We start from the raw sequence: 17084 nt of genomic DNA, 5'->3' as shown, positions 1-17084 counted from the left end.
CACACACACACACACACGTTTACACACACACAGCTCGCGGCTGTCCTCGGCCCCACCTGCTGCTTCGTCCCCCCAACGCAAGGAAATCAAGAAAATCCTGCGAAGCGGCACCAAGAAATAGATTCACAACGTTAAGTAATTTAGTACATAATAACTCACAATTCCAATTCCAATCAATGATTCTACTACTGCTACTACTACATCTACTACTACTACTACTACTACTACTACTACTAACTACTATTACTACTACTATCTGCTATTACTACCACTACTACTACTACTACTACTACTACTACTACTGCTATTACGTCTACCACCACCACCACTACTACTACTACTACTACTACTACTACTACTACTACTACTACTACTACTACTACTATTTTTATGGTTACAACAACAACAAATACTACTACTACTACTACTACTACTTCTACTACTACTACTACTACTACTACTACTACTACTACTACTTCTATACCTCTTCTCCTGCTACTACTACAGCAACTACAACTATTACCACTATTACTACTACTACTACTATTTCTACTACTACTACTACTACTACTACTACTACTACTACTACTACTACTACTACTACTACTACTACTACTACTACTACTACTACTACTACTACTACTACTACTACTACTACTACTAACGATAATATGCCCACCAATAGATTATATTTTCCCTTTTGCCTCTATTAACAATGAAGATTTGTTGCATTGTTTTAATGTCAATAATACACAAAATCAAGACCTACATGCTTTCCATCCACTTAGTGTAGAAGATAGAAATTATAATAACGATCTTGATGTAACTCAGTTTTATTTAAGAGCAAGAAATTTAAATTTTTCTAAATCTGAATATATTTATCTGGATAGCTTTCCTTTTCTACTAATAATAGTGAATTATATTTATTAACACTGAATATTAGATCCATCTCATCAATTTCCAATACTTTGTAGACACTGTCCTTTCGTGCCAAACTAAATTTGATGTCATAGGATTAACAGAAACCCGCTTAGATGTAGATATTTCTCCACTGTACAGACTACCGGAATATGAAATGTTCACTAATAACAGAAACAGGTTTGGTGGGGGAGTGGCCATTTATATCTCTAGTAAGTACAAATCTTCTGTGATCAATGAATTTTCTAAATTGGAACCTTTTATGGAATGTTTGGGAATCGAAGCAATATGTAATGCTAATACCTATTTATTTCTTTGTATTTACAGACCACCTCAAAGCAGTATAAATAATTTTCACAATTCACTTAATGAAATCTTATCCCTAATTAAAGATAAAATTACAAGGAGGTTTTTGTGTTTGGAGACTTAAACATAGATTTGTTACAATGTAATAATGACAATGTGCAGGATTTAATTAATATAATGTACAGCTATTCTTTATTTCCTCTAACTACCTTGCCTACTCGAGTAACTTCAACTTCATCCACGTTAATTGATCATGTTTGGTCATCTCAGATTGAAAGTAATACTGCCAATTATATATTAAAGACAGATATCAGTGACCACTACCCAGTAATCTCTGTATTTAAATGTGATAAATATCGTCATCCTTCTCCCACTTACGTAACTAAAAAGAATATTTAATCAGGACTCCTTGAAAAATTTAGTAATAGTCTCTCACAAACTAATTGGAGTGACACATTAAATTGTATATGTGCTAATGAGGCCTACAACTTATTTTACAGTAAATTTAAAACATGTTTTGATAAGTGTTTTCCGGAAAGAAAAATTAAATTTAGTTTTAAAAGGAACGTAGTCCACACATTACTCTAGCTCTTAAGAATAGTATTAGAGAAAACATCGACTTGAAAAACTAGCTCATAAATGGCCTTTAACGTTTAAGGAGCCTTATAGAATATATAGAAATAAATTAACGTCACTTTTAAAATTAGCCAAGAAGAAGTATAACCAAGAGCAGTTACTTAATAGCCAAGGTAATCCAAAACAACACTGGAGATCCATTAATACTATTCTTGGTAGATGCACAGGTGCTAAACATACAGTTATTGAATTAAAGCCACATTGTACTGACATTTCTGAAACATTTAATGACCATTTTTGAAGGCTGGGGGGCTAGATCATGATATAGTAGGGGATGAATATATGACATATTTACACAACTCACCTAATTACTCGGTATACTTATCACCAGCTACACAGATAGAAATTGAAAACTTTCTTAAGACATTAAAAGGTACATCATCTGGTTTTGATGAAATTTCTCCCTTGGTCGTAAGACAAACTGCCAGCATAATTTCCTTGCCATTAACACATAGTTAACCTCACATTAAAGAAAGGAGATTTTCCGGACGAACTTAAGAAAGCTAAAATTATTCCATTGTTTAAGTCAGATAATAGAGATGATGTCAATAACTACAGACCTATATCAGTTCTTCCTGTGTTCAGTAAAGTCTTTGAAAAAGTGATATGCACTCGTCTTGTAAATTTCATTGAGAAAAATAATTTATTTTCGAATTGTCAGCATGGTTTTAGACCAGGGCGCTCTACTGAGTCGGCCATATTTCAGTTTACCAATAATGTGTATAAATATCTGGAAAAGAAACATTATTTAGTTGGAATTTTTTTAGATCTTTCTAAGGCTTTCGATTCGCTATGTCATAAAATTCTATTAAGTAAACTTAGTAATTTTGGGATTCGGGGAGTTCCTTTAGAATTATTCAAAAATTATTTAACAAATCGATTTCAAGCTGTTTACTGTAATTCTAAATATTCTTCTTTCAAGCCTATCAAAATGGGTGTACCGCAAGGATCTATCCTAGGACCTATACTTTTCTCATCTATATTAATGATATTGTCAATGCTAGTAATAAATTTAAGTATACCATTTATGCTGACGACACTAATTTACTATTAGATGATAAAAATATAAATAGTTTGCATATAAACATTAATAATGAGCTCAATTCAATTAATATGTGGCTTAAACATAATAAGTTAAGGTTAAATATCACTAAAACAAAATACATTATCTTTCAAAACCGATCAGTCACTACTAACATGCCACCTATAACACTTGAAGGAAAAGTACTTGAACGAGTTTCTTATACTAAGTTTTTGGGCGTTGTCATAGATCAAAATATCAATTGGAAATACCAAATTAATTCTGTTGCAAATAAACTATCTAGGATATGTGGCATACTGTATCGAATAAGAAATAGCCTTACACAAGAAGCACTTATCAGTATTTATTATACACTTTGTTCCCCGCATCTCATTTATTGTGTATCTGTGTGGGCGTGTACGTGGCCTTCCTTTCTTAAAAATCTTCAGGTTTCTCAAAATAAGATATTTAGGTGTATGTTTTACATGAACAAGTTTGATTCCACACATAACGTATTTTCCACACATAGATTTCTTAATTTTAAAAACATTCATTGTTATTTTCTACTATTATTTATTTATAAAAACCTCGCACTGATGCATGGAACTCATCCTTTTCAAGTTATTAATACAGTGCATAATACGCGCAGGAACAATATAAATCTTATCTCTCCACAGTTCAGGACAGTTCTTTTCAGAAATAGTATTTTATGCTCAGGACCTCAAGTTTGGAATTCTTTGCCAGTAGAAATAAAAAATCTCCTTAATAGTAATAATTTCTCTCTATTTAAAAAGTCAGTAAAAACACACTTATTTGCAATCCAAAACAATCACGGCTAAAATTATAATTTATTCCTGAAACATGAACACAAATTTACATTATTAAATCTAATCAGTGAATTGCATAGTACTATTGTCCATATTATTTTTATTATTGTTATTATTATTATTATTATTATTATTATTATTATTATTATTATTATTATTATTATTATTATTGTTATTATTATTATTATTGTTGATGCTGTTGTAGTTGTTATTATAGTTAACATTTTAGATATAACTATTATAACTTCATCTGGTATTATAGTTAATGTTGTTATTTATTGTATATTTGTATTTAGGTTTATGGTTGGGAGCTATCTGCAACCTTTAGAAAGATAATAATAGTACAATGAAATAAATATACAGTCTGTCGGGAAGCTTCGGCTTGACAGGCTAGATTCGTTGCCAGAATTATAATTATATATATATATGTATATATAAAAAAAAAAAAGAAACACACACACACACACACACACACACACACACACACACACACATATATAGTACTTTTAATTGAGTGGTATATAACAATGCTTAAGAATAACAATGTTTTGGCATAAAACTAAAACGTTCTAGCTCTCTTCGCAGAAACTGTTCTTTGGAGCAATCAAAATCTACATAAATGCCTAAGCTGAAATTGTTTTCCAGACGGGCTGGCAAGAGAAACTCCAAGGCATCTCCATTGCCACCCTGCCTTAAAATTACATCATTGAGACGGCCACACGGCGCCCATCAAGTCCAAGGCCACGGCCGCCCTGTATCCCGCCGCCCTGACCCGTGGCCGCCGCCGCTCCTTGTCAACACACGCTTCAGGCACGTCGGTGGAATGCCTGGTACTCAAGTATGTCCGGCCTGACCTGAATGCGGCAGAGAACACATACTGGTCATTCCGTAACACACTGGGATGCAGTCATCAACGTCGTAGCATATAAAATTACCGGAAAAACACGCACCCACGTCGACAATTACACTCATTGGCATTATTTATGGCATAACTTTACACTCTAATGTAACTTTCAGTTCTAATTTGGGATTTTTACATAAACTGGAGTTAATGGAGCTGTAAGCTGCACTGTCAATGTCACGATATTCTTAGTATATTTACCTCTGTCATGCCTAAACTCCGGAGCATGGCCCGGCTGAGCGTGTTTGCTTACCTGACAACCGCCCTTTGTTTCGCCTACTGAAGGGTATCTCACAAACTCTGGCCGCCAGACTTATGAAAGGCAGCGCCAGTAATAGTACAGCACTGGAGACAACATGCGGAATTTTATGTCATACAAGTAATGAAAACTATTTACCCAAGAAAAACTCATCACTAATATGCAAAAATATAGCTTCAGCACCATTGCGATGTACAGTAAGATGTAAAGACGTCCAATTTTGAAACTTTAATAACCATGTGCTAAGACAGAAGAATCGAATTGCCGATGAACAACGAGTTTTTTGCATTTTTTTTTACACTAGAGGAAACAACTCAAGGGCAAAAAAAGTAACAAACTCACATGTAAGTGTAAACATGATTAAGTGAATAACAAAGGAATACTTCTATGTGACAGAGAAAGATACGTCCAAAGAAATGTTCTTTAATTAGTGTCCTGGCGGTCTTATATGATGGTACACAACAGTGGAGGACGAATAGAAAAATAAAGCATTATGGAGAAAATAAAGGCCGGCAGGAGTATCATGACGGAGTTGAGTTGACCACAAGATACTATACACTAACGATAGGATATATTATGCATGAGTAAGTTACGTTATGCGCCAAAAAATTATAAGTACATAAATTAAGAGTCTGCAAGAGGCCAGTAGGCTTAAACAAGGCGACTCCTGTAAACCTAACCCCACGTAACCTAACTATCCAAGACAGAAACAACAACTTATATAGAAATGTTAAAAAAAGGAGAAAGAAGCCCCGTTAGACACACGATGAGAAACAGTGAACTCATAATGTCCCCCAAGGAAAAGTGAAACAGACCAACAACAGGCAGGGATGAGTAACGGGAGGAGGGTCTCGCCACGACACGCCGAGGACGCAACTGAATGCCCAACAATGCCATGTGCCCCCCGGCCTGCCCTCGCCCGCCTGCACGCACGCCACATACATACCCACACACACACACACACACACACACACACACACAGACATTGAGAAGAAGAGGAAGCGAAGGAAATGCAGGTGAAAAAGGAGATAATGCCTTGTCAAGATGAAGAGACTAACAGTTATAATCTGTGGTGGAGTGTGCGGAAGCGAGGGGCAATATAAACAATGAAAGGAGGACAGAACGCTAAAGAAAAGAAGCAACAGTATTCGAACATATGTACCGTACGTGTATCTTCATTAGCTCGATTATCCTCATTAGAAAGCAGAGTTTTTAATGATGAGTCTTCCAATTACAGACAGTCTTCCAGGTACAGAGGTCATTCCTCTCTCTCTCTCTCTCTCTCTCTCTCTCTCTCTCTCTCTCTCTCTCTCTCTCTCTCTCTCTCTCTCTCTCTCTCTCTCTCTCTCTCTCTCTCTCTCTCTCTCTCTCTCTCTCTCTCTCTCTCTCTCTCTCTCTCTCTCTCTCTCTCTTGTTTCTTCTTTCAATTTCTCCTCCTCCTCTTCCTCCTCTCCCTGGTGTTGAGCTTATTCATTACACAAGTTCATGAACACTCCCTAATCAAGCAGGAAACATGGAAACATGGAAACAAGCATAAGGAGGAGGAGGCGGTAGAGCTCTTTTTATGAATTTTCTGCTTCTTCTTGTTCCTCTTCTTCTTCTTCTTCTTCTTCTTCTTCTTCTTCTTCTTCTTCTTCTTCTTCTTCTTCCTCTTTCTCCTCCTCTTTGAGAAGTAATAACAGACTTATAGAAATGTTTAAGGATTCGTTTCTCACTCAAGTTGTAACTCAACCGACAAGAGAAAACAATCTGCCGGATTTGGTATTAGTAAGTGACCCCGACCTCATTCGCGACTGTGAAAATGGTGAGAAAATTCATGGTTGCGGTCACCACTAAATCCGTTTTAATGTCAACATATGTCACAAACTCGTAGACAATCTGTCAGTGATACCAGACTACAAAAAAATCAAATTTCAACCTAGCCCGTGAGCTGCTTCCTCCTGCGACTTGGGACCAACTTAACCTAACCGACAATACAATCGACAACGTGTGGAACGACTTCAAAGATAAGCTTTTGGGAGTAGAGAAGGCTACAGTGCCTACGAAACCCAGGCGAGTATATGGTGCCGTAGATCCACCGTGAATGTCCAGAGAATTAAAAAGGGCGGTAAACTTAAAAAAAAAAGAAGTTATAATCTGATGAAAGAGAATGACACTGCCGAAGCCCGCACACAGTACCACACCAGCCTAAAAGCTTGTCGCACCCTTATTAGAAGGTAGTAAACGCAACTATGATAAACAGGCGGCGGTGGCTGAATCGACAGAGTAACACCACCGCGTTCAGGAGGACGCGAGTTCAATCCCCGCTCGGGGCCACCAAGCTGGGATTTTTCAGCCGCCGCCGAGTGGCTTAAAACTACCCACATGCTGTCCAGAAGACCACCTATCAACCCGGACTCTAGATTCTAGGATTAAAGATGAGCTCCGGGAGGGCAGCATGAGCCAATGCAAGATGGCGCCACTATAAACACTCGCCTGCGCCAGAACGGGCTGGGCCGACCATCAGGTCCCACCGGGAAGAAGCCTTGGGCCGACCATCAGGCCCCACCGGGAAAATGCCTACCGGCGCTATAGGCCGCGACGTAAAAAAAAAAAAAAAAAAAAAAAAATAGCGCGCAACATCAAGACCAGCTCCAAAAAATTATTCACCTACATCAGATCGAAAAACATATATCCAATACTGGCCCCTGACAGACGAGACTGGATCAGTAACTCGGGACAGTAAACAGAAGGCCAGAACCCTAAACACTAACTTAGCATCCGTATTCACAGTCGAGGACATCGAAACCATTGCTGAGGGCCCTGACCCGCGGAGAAGTGTGAAAATATTTGGACAAACTCGACACGAACAAGTCAACGGGGCCTGACAGTTTATCCCCGCGGTTATTAAAAGAACTTAAACAACAAATAAGTCAACCACTCACTAATATGTTCAACCGGTCAGTTCAACTGAATAAGGTCCCGGAAGACTGGAAGATGGCGAACGTAACACCGATCTTCAAAAAAGGAGAAAAAAAGCGTAGCATTCAACTACAGGCCCATAAGTTTGACATCAGTGGCAGGAGAAATACTCGAAAAGATCATTAGAAACAAACTTGTTAGGCTTCTAGAAGACAATAATGCAATCTCCGACACCCAGTAAGGCTTCTGAAACAAGCGCTCCTGCCTAACGAATTTATTAGACTTCTTCCAAGGTATATATAAGAACTGGGATGCTCACATCCCAAGTGATGTTATATACCTGGACTTTCAAAAAGCCTTCGACAAGGTACCGCACGAGCGACTCCTTAAGAAACTCCACTCGGCGGACATTGGAGCCAATCTGATCGCGTGGATAAGAGATTGGCCTACCAGCATAAAACAACGAGCACTACTCAACGGATAGCCTTCCGATTGGCTTCCAGTCACTAGTGGAGTGCCTCAAGGGTCAGTGAGGGAACACATTTTCTTTATCATGTATATATATATATATATATATATATATATATATATATATATATATATATATATATATATATATATATATATATATATATATATATATATATATATATATATATATATATATATATATATATATATATATATATATATATATATATATATATATATATATATATATATATATATATATATATATATATATATATATATATATATATATATATATATATATATATATATATATATATATATATATATATATATATATATATATATATATATATATATATATATATATATATATATATATATCAATGACCTCGAATCACAACTGAAATCCACAATATCGAAATTTGTTGATGACACCAAGGTGAGTGGAAAGGCCCTTACAAAGACCGACTGCGAAATCATTCAGAAAGACCTCAATTAAATTATCGAATGGTCGGAAAAATGGCAAATGTCCTCTAATGTTGACATATGCAAAATCATGCACATTGGGTCCAGAAATAATAACTGCAAATACATCTTGAATGGGAAACCTCTGCAGGCGATGCAGGAGGAAAAGGATCTTGGAGTCATTATCAGGAATGACCTGAAACACGTGAATCACTGTAAAAAGAAAGCATATAACAAACCCAACACTATGCTCGGAATCATAGCGAGAAAGTTCGAGTGCAAGGCGCCAGACGTGATGCTGTCCTTGTATAATTCCATGGTAGGACCGCACCTCGAGTATGCAGTACAGTTCTGGTCTCCTAATTACAGAAAGGACATTGTTTTACTGAAAAGGATTCAATGACGCGCCACGAAGATAATTACAACCTTAAGGGCCTAACCGTACTAGGAAGGACTCAAACGACTCAATCTCTTTACACTGGAAAAAAGAAGTCTACGAGAGAATTTGATTCAAGTTTTCAAGTACCTGAAAAAGTTCAATAGCGTCGACTACTCCAATTCTTTGAACTGCAAACCAACTCAAGAACTATAAATAACGGTCTACTCATTCAGTCGAGTCGATGTAATAGACATTGGAAGGAGTTTCTTTTCGATCCGAGACATCCCCCACTGGAAATATCTTCCCTAAGAATAAGTAAATTCCAATACCGTCAACTCCTTCAAATATAGAATCGACCGTCATTTCGCTGCGTCGGGAGCAAACTGAATATCGTGGTGCTTTCATCTGCTCTTCAATATCGAGGTGCTTTTATCTGCTCCTCAATATCGAAGTGCTTTCATCTGCTCCTCAATATCGAGGTACTTTCATCTGCTCCTCAATAACGAGGTGCTTTCAATTGCTCATCAATATCGAGGTGCTTTCATCTGCTCCTCAATATCGAAGTGCTTTCACCTGCTACTCAATATCGAGGTGCTTTCATCAGCTCCTCAATATCGAGGTGTCTCATCTGCTTCTCAATAACGAGGTGCTTTCATCTGCTCCTCAATATCGAAGTGCTTTCATCTGCTCCTCAATAACGAGGTGTTTTCATCTGCTCCTCAATATCGAGTGGCTTTCATCTGCTCCTCAATATTGAGGTGCTCTCATCTGCTCCTCAATATCGAGGTGCTTTCATCTGCTCCTCAGTATCGAGGTGCTTTCATCTGCTTCTCAATGTCGAGGCGCTTTCATCTGCTCCTCAATAACGAGGTGCTTTCATCTGCTTCTCAATATCGATGTGCTTTCATCTGCTCCTCAATATCGATGTGCTTTCATATGCTCCTCAATATCGAGGTGCTTTCATCTGCTCCTCAATATCGAGGTGCTTTTATCTCCTTCTCAATATCGAGGTGCTTTCATCTGCTCCTCAATATCGATGTGCTTTCATATGCTCCTCAATATCGAGGTGCTTTCATCTGCTCCTCAATATCGAGGTGCTTTTATCTCCTCAATATCGAGGTGCTTTCATCTGCTCCTCAGTATCGAGGTGCTTTCATCTGCTCCTCAATAACGAGGTGCTTTTATCTGCTTCTCAATAACGAGGTGTTTTCATCTGCTCCTCAATATCAAGGTGCTTTCATCTGCTCCTCAATATCGAGGTGCTTTCATCTGCTTCTCAATAACGAGGTGCTTTTATCTGCTTCTCAATAACGAGGTGCTTTCATCTGCTCCTCAATAACGAGGTGCTTTTATCTGCTTCTCAATAACGAGGTGTTTTCATCTGCTCCTCAATATCAAGATGCTTTCATCTGCTCCTCAATATGAAGTTGCTTCCATCTTCTCCTCAATATCGAGGTGCTTTCATCTGCTCCTCAATATCAAGGTGCTTTCATCTGTTCATCAATATCGATGTGCTTTCACCAGCTCCTCAACATCGAGCTGCTTTCATCTGCTTCTCAATATCAAGGTGCTTTCATCTGCTCCTCAATATCGATGTGCTTTCACCTGCTCCTCAATATCGAGGTGCTTTCATCTGCTTCTCAATATCAAGCTGCTTTCATCTGCTCCTCAATACCGATGTGCTTTCGTCTGCTCGTCAATATCGATGTGCTTTCAAGTACTCCTCAATATCAGGGTGCTTTCATCTGCTCCTCAATAACAAGGTGCTTTCACTTGCTCCTCAATATCAAGGTGCTTTCACTTGCTCCTCAATATCGATGTGCTTTCATATGCTCATTAATATCGAGGTGCTTTCATCTGCTCCTCAATATCTAGGTGCTTTCATCTGCTCCTCAATATCGAGGTGCTTTCATCTGCTCCTCAATAACTAGGTGCTTTCATCTGCTCCTCAATATCGAGGTGCTTTCATCTGCTCCTCAATATCGAGGTGCTTTCATCAGCTCCTCTATATCAAGGTGCTTTCATCTGCTCCTCAGTATCAAGGTGCTTTCATCTGCTCCTCAATATCGAGGTGCTTCCTCAATATCAAGGTGCTTTCACCCGCTTCCCAATATCAGTGTGCTTTCACCTGCTCCTCAATATCGAGGTGCTTCCATCTGCACCTCAATATCGATATGCTTTCATCTGCTCCTCAGTATTGATGTGCTTTCATCTGCTCATTAATATCGAGGTGTTATCATCTGCTCCCCAATATCGATGTGCTTTCATCTGCTCATCAATATCGAGGTGATATCATCTGATCCTCAATAACGAGGTCCTTTCATCTGCTCCTCAATATTGAGCTATTTTCATCTGCTCCTCAACATCAAGGTACTTTCATCTGCTCCTCAATATCAAGGTGGTTTCATCTGCTCCTCAATATCTATGTTCTTTCATCTGCTCCTCGGTATCGAAATGCTTTCTTCTGAACTCAATATTAAGTTTCTTTCATCTGCTCCTGAATATCGAGGTGCTTTCATCTGCTCCTCTATATCAAGGTGCTTTCATCTTCTCCTCAATATAATTGCTTTCATCTGCTCCTCAATATCTAGGAGCTTTCATCTGCTCCTCAATATCGAATTGCTTTCAAATGCTCATCAATATCGATGTGCTTTCACCTGCTCCTCATTATCGATGTGCTTTCAAAGGCTCCTCAATATCGAGGTGCTTTCATCTGCTCCTCAGTATCAAGGTGCTTTCATCTGCTCCTCAATATCTTGGTTCTTTCACCTGCTCCCCAATCTCGATGTGCTTTCACCTGCTACTGAATATCGAGGTGCTTCTATCTGCTTCTCAATATCGATGTGCTTTCATCTGCTGATTAATATCGAGGTGCTATCATCTGCTCCTCAAAAACGATATGCTTTCATCTGGTCATCAATATCGAGGTGCTTTCAATTGCTCATCAATATCGAGGTGCTTTCATCTGCTCCTCAATATCGAAGTGCTTTCACCTGCTACTCAATATCGAGGTGCTTTCATCAGCTCCTCAATATCGAGGTGTCTCATCTGCTTCTCAATAACGAGGTGCTTTCATCTGCTCCTCAATATCGAAGTGCTTTCATCTGCTCCTCAATAACGAGGTGTTTTCATCTGCTCCTCAATATCGAGTGGCTTTCATCTGCTCCTCAATATTGAGGTGCTTTCATCTGCTCCTCAATATCGAGGTGCTTTCATCTGCTCCTCAGTATCGAGGTGCTTTCATCTGCTTCTCAATGTCGAGGTGCTTTCATCTGCTCCTCAATAACGAGGTGCTTTCATCTGCTTCTCAATATCGATGTGCTTTCATCTGCTCCTCAATATCGATGTGCTTTCATATGCTCCTCAATATCGAGGTGCTTTCATCTGCTCCTCAATATCGAGGTGCTTTTATCTCCTTCTCAATATCGAGGTGCTTTCATCTGCTCCTCAATATCGATGTGTTTTCATATGCTCCTCAATATCGAGGTGCTTTCATCTGCTCCTCAATATCGAGGTGCTTTTATCTCCTTCTCAATATCGAGGTGCTTTCATCTGCTCCTCAAAATCGAGGTGCTTTCATCTGCTCCTCAATAACGAGGTGCTTTTATCTGCTTCTCAATAACGAGGTGCTTTCATCTGCTCCTCAATATCAAGGTGCTTTCATCTGCTCCTCTATATCAAGATGCTTTCATCTGCTCCTCAATATCAAGTTGCTTTCATCTGCTCCTCAATATCGAGATGCTTTCATCTGCTCCTCAATATCAAGGTGCTTTCATCTGTTCATCAATATCGATGTGGTTTCACCAGCTCCTCAATATCGAGCTGCTTTCATCTGCTTCTCAATATCAAGGTGCTTTCATCTGCTCCTCAATATCGATGTGCTTTCACCTGCTCCTCAATATCGAGGTGCTTTCATCTGCTTCTCAATATCAAGCTGCTTTCATCTGCTCCTCAATACCGATTTGCTTTCGTCTGCTCGTCAATATCGATGTGCTTTCAAGTACTCCTCAATATCAGGGCGCTTTCATCTGCTCCTCAATAACAAGGTGCTTTCACTTGCTCCTCAATATCAAGGTGCTTTCACTTGCTCCTCAATATCGATGTGCTTTCATATGCTCATTAATATCGAGGTGCTTTCATCTGCTCCTCAATATCTAGGTGCTTTCATCTGCTCCTCAATATCGAGGTGCTTTCATCTGCTCCTCAATATCGAGGTGCTTTCATCAGCTCCTCTATATCAAGGTGCTTTCATCTGCTCCTCAGTATCAAGGTGCTTTCATCTGCTCCTCAATATCGAGGTGCTTCCTCAATATCAAGGTGCTTTCACCCGCTTCCCAATATCAGTATGCTTTCACCTGCTCCTCAATATCGAGGTGCTTCCATCTGCACCTCAATATCGATGTTCTTTCATCTGCTCCTCAGTATTGATGTGCTTTCATCTGCTCATTAATATCGAGGTGTTATCATCTGCTCCCCAATATCGATGTGCTTTCATCTGCTCATCAATATCGAGGTGATATCATCTGATCCTCAATAACGAGGTCCTTTCATCTGCTCCTCAATATTGAGCTATTTTCATCTGCTCCTCAACATCAAGGTGCTTTCATCTGCTCCTCAATAACAAGGTGCTTTCACTTGCTCCTCAATATCAAGGTGCTTTCACTTGCTCCTCAATATCGATGTGCTTTCATATGCTCATTAATATCGAGGTGCTTTCATCTGCTCCTCAATATCTAGGTGCTTTCATCTGCTCCTCAATATCGAGGTGCTTTCATCTGCTCCTCAATAACTAGGTGCTTTCATCTGCTCCTCAATATCGAGGTGCTTTCATCTGCTCCTCAATATCGAGGTGCTTTCATCAGCTCCTCTATATCAAGGTGCTTTCATCTGCTCATCAATATCGAGGTGATATCATCTGATCCTCAATAACGAGGTCCTTTCATCTGCTCCTCAATATTGAGCTATTTTCATCTGCTCCTCAACATCAAGGTGCTTTCATCTGCTCCTCAATATCAAGGTGGTTTCATCTGCTCCTCAATATCAAAGGTGGTTTCATATGCTCCTCAATATCTATGTTCTTTCATCTGCTCCTCAATATCAAGGTGGTTTCATCTGCTCCTCAATATCTATGTTCTTTCATCTGCTCCTCGGTATCGAAATGCTTTCTTCTGAACTTATTATTAAGTTGCTTTCATCTGCTCCTCTATATCAAGGTGCTTTCATCTGCCCCTGAATATCGAGGTGCTTTCATCTGCTCCTGAATATCGAGGTGCTTTCATCTCCTCAATATAATTGCTTTCATCTGCTCCTCAATATCTAGGAGCTTTCATCTGCTTCTCAATATCGAATTGCTTTCAAATGCTCATCAATATCGATGTGGTTTCACCTGCTCCTCATTATCGATGTGCTTTCAAAGGCTCCTCAATATCGAGGTGCTTTCATCTGCTCCTCAGTATCAAGGTGCTTTCATCTGCTCCTCAATATCTTGGTTCTTTCACCTGCTCCCCAATCTCGATGTGCTTTCACCTGCTACTGAATATCGAGGAGCTTCTATCTGCTCCTCAATATCGATGTGCTTTCATCTGCTCATTAATATCGAGGTGCTATCATCTGCTCCTCAAAAACGATATGCTTTCACCTGCTCATCAATATCGAGGTGCTATCATCTGCTCCTCAATAACGAGGTGCTTTCATCTGCTCCTCAATAATGACTGTTTTCATCTGCTCCTCAATATCAAGGTGCTTTCATCTGCTCCTCATTATCAAGGTGCTTTCATCTGCTCCTCAGTATCTAGGTGCGTTCTACTACTCCTCAATATCAAGTTGCTTTTATCTGCTCCTTAGTATCAATGTGCTATCATCTGCTCCTCAATATAGATGTGCTTTCACCTGCTCCTCAATATCGAGGTGCTTTAATCTGCTCCTCAATATCGATGTGCTTCCATCTGCTCATAATTATCGAGGCGCTATTATCTGCTCCCCAATACCGATGTGCTTTCATCTGCTCATCAATATCGAGGAGCTATCATCTGCTCCTCAATATCAAGGTGCTTTCCTCTGCTCCTCAATATCAATGTGCTTATATCTTCTCATTATTAATGTGCTATCATCTGCTACTCAATATCGAGTTGGTTTCATCTGCTCCTCAATATCAAGGTGCTTTTATCTCCTCATCAATATCAGTGTGCTTTCATCTGCTCCTCAAAATTGAGAGGGTTTCATCTGCTTCTCAATATCGATGTGCTTAAGTCTGCTCATCAATATCAAGGTGCTTTCATCTGCTCCTCAATATAAAAGTGCTTTTATCTGCTCCTCAATATAAAAGTGCTTTCATCTGCTCCTCAATATCTATGTTCTTTCATCTGCTCCTCGGTACCGAGGTGTTTTCATCTGCTCCTCAATATCAATGTGCTTTCATCTGCTCTTCAATATCAAGGTGCTTTCATCTGCTCCTCAATATCAAGGTGCTTTCATCTGCTCCTCAATATCAAGGTGCTTTCATCTGCTCCTCAATATTGAGGTGCTTTCATCTGCTCCTCTATATCAAGGTACTTTCATTTGCTCCTCAATATCAAGGTGGTTTCATCTGCTCCTCAATATCAAGGTGCTTACATCTGCTCCTCTATATCAAGGTGCTTTCATCTGCTCCTCAATATCGATGTGCTTTCAAATGCTCCTCATTATCGAGCTGCTTTCATCTGCTCCTTAATATAAAGGTGTTTTCATCTGCTCCTCAATATCGATGTGCTTTCATCTGCTCCTATACATCGATGTTCTTTCATCTGCTCTTTAATATGGAGGTGCTATCATCTTCCCCAATATTGATGTGCTTTCATCTGCTCATCAATATCGAGGTGCTATCATCTGCTCCTTAATAACGAGGTGCATTCATCTGCTCTTCAATATCAAGGTGCTTTCATCTGCTCCTCAATATATATGTGCTTACATCTGCTCTGTATCGAGGTTCTTTTTACTGCTCCTCAATATCAAGTTGCTTTCATCTGCTCCTCCGTATCAAGGTGCTATCATCTGTTCCTCAGTACCGATGTGCTTTCATCTGCTCCTCAATATCGATGTGCATTTACCTGCTCCTCAATATCGAGGTGCTTTAATCTGCTCCTCAATATCGATGTGCTTTCATCTGATCCTCAATATTGATGTGCTTTCATCTGCTCCTCAATATCGAGGTGCTATCATCTGCTCCCCAATACCGATGTGCTTTCATCTGCTCATCAATATCGAGGTCCTATCATCTGCTCCTCAATATCGATGTGCTTTCATCTGCTCCCCAATACCGATGTGCTTTCATCTGCTCATCAATATCGAGGTGCTATCATCTGCTCCTCAATATCAAGGTGCTATCATCTGCTCACCAATACCGATTTGCTTTCATCTGCTCATCAATATCGAGGTGCTATCATCGCTCATCAATAACGAGGTGCTATCATCTGCTCCCCAATATCGATGTGCTTTCATCTGCTCATCAATATCGAGGTCCTATCATCTGCTCCTCAATATCGATGTGCTTTCATCTGCTCCACTATATCGAGGTGCTTTCACTTGCTCCTCAATATCAAGGTGCTATCATCTGCTCCTCAATATCAAGGTTCTATCATCTGCTCACCAATACCGATGTGCTTTCATCTGCTCCTCAATATCGAGGTGCTATCATCTGCTCATCAATATCGAGGTGCTATCATCTGCTCCCCAATACCGATGTGCTTTCATCTGCTCATCAATATCGAGGTCCTATCATCTGCTCCTCAATATCGAGGTGCTTTCACTTGCTCCTCAATATCAAGGTGCTTTTATCTGCTCCTCAATATCAAGGTGCTTTCATCTGCTCCTCAATATCGGTGTGCTTTCATATGCACCTCAATATCAAAGTGCTTTCATCAGCTCCTCAATATTGAGGTGGTTTCATCTGCTCCTCAAAATCGAGGTGCTATCATCAGCTCCTCAATATCGATGAGCTTTCACCAGCTCCTCAATATCGA

The sequence above is a fragment of the Eriocheir sinensis genome, unplaced genomic scaffold (genome assembly GCF_024679095.1).
Source record: "Eriocheir sinensis breed Jianghai 21 unplaced genomic scaffold, ASM2467909v1 Scaffold597, whole genome shotgun sequence".
NCBI lineage: Eukaryota > Metazoa > Arthropoda > Malacostraca > Decapoda > Varunidae > Eriocheir > Eriocheir sinensis.
Note: the sequence above shows the minus strand (reverse complement) of the source record.